We start from the raw sequence: 610 nt of genomic DNA on the forward strand, positions 1-610 counted from the left end.
CACAGCAACCTCCAACTCCTGGGCTCAAGTGAGTCTCCTGCCTCAGCCTCCCAAGTAGCTGGGACCACAGACGCCCGCCACAATGCCTGGCTATTTTTTTTTTTTTTTTGGTTGCAGCCATCATTGTTGCCCAGCAGACCCGGGCTAGATTCGAACCCACCACCTTAGGTGTATGTGGCTGGCACCTTAGCTACCTGAGCCACAGGCACAGAGCCAGGGTTGGTGTCTTTTATACTGCCCCTTCCAGAATTTTTTCACAGCATTTTAGCTGATGTGTCTGGAAATAGCTCATAAAATATATTAAATAGCAACCCAAATGAGTGTGTCTGCTACCTTGAAATCTGCACACTCTAGGCCAACTCCAGAAGTGCAGCAAGAACTACAAAGGAAAAAGGGCCCTGCTCCCCAGCTCCTTTCCTGTCATCCAATCACCCACACTGAGACCAGCATTTACACACCAGGGCTTTCAAGCCCCTTCAAAGAGACAGTGAGGACAGAGGAAGCCAGGGGCAAGACCAGAGACAGGGATGCAGTTCTCAGAGACAGGTCTTGACCCAGATGGTAGGGTACGATGCCCAGCTGCAGATGGCAATGCTGCTTCCTGAGAAAT

This window comes from Otolemur garnettii, unplaced genomic scaffold (assembly GCF_000181295.1).
Source record: "Otolemur garnettii isolate 467f Iridium unplaced genomic scaffold, OtoGar3 scaffold00091, whole genome shotgun sequence".
NCBI classification, from domain to species: Eukaryota; Metazoa; Chordata; class Mammalia; order Primates; family Galagidae; genus Otolemur; species Otolemur garnettii.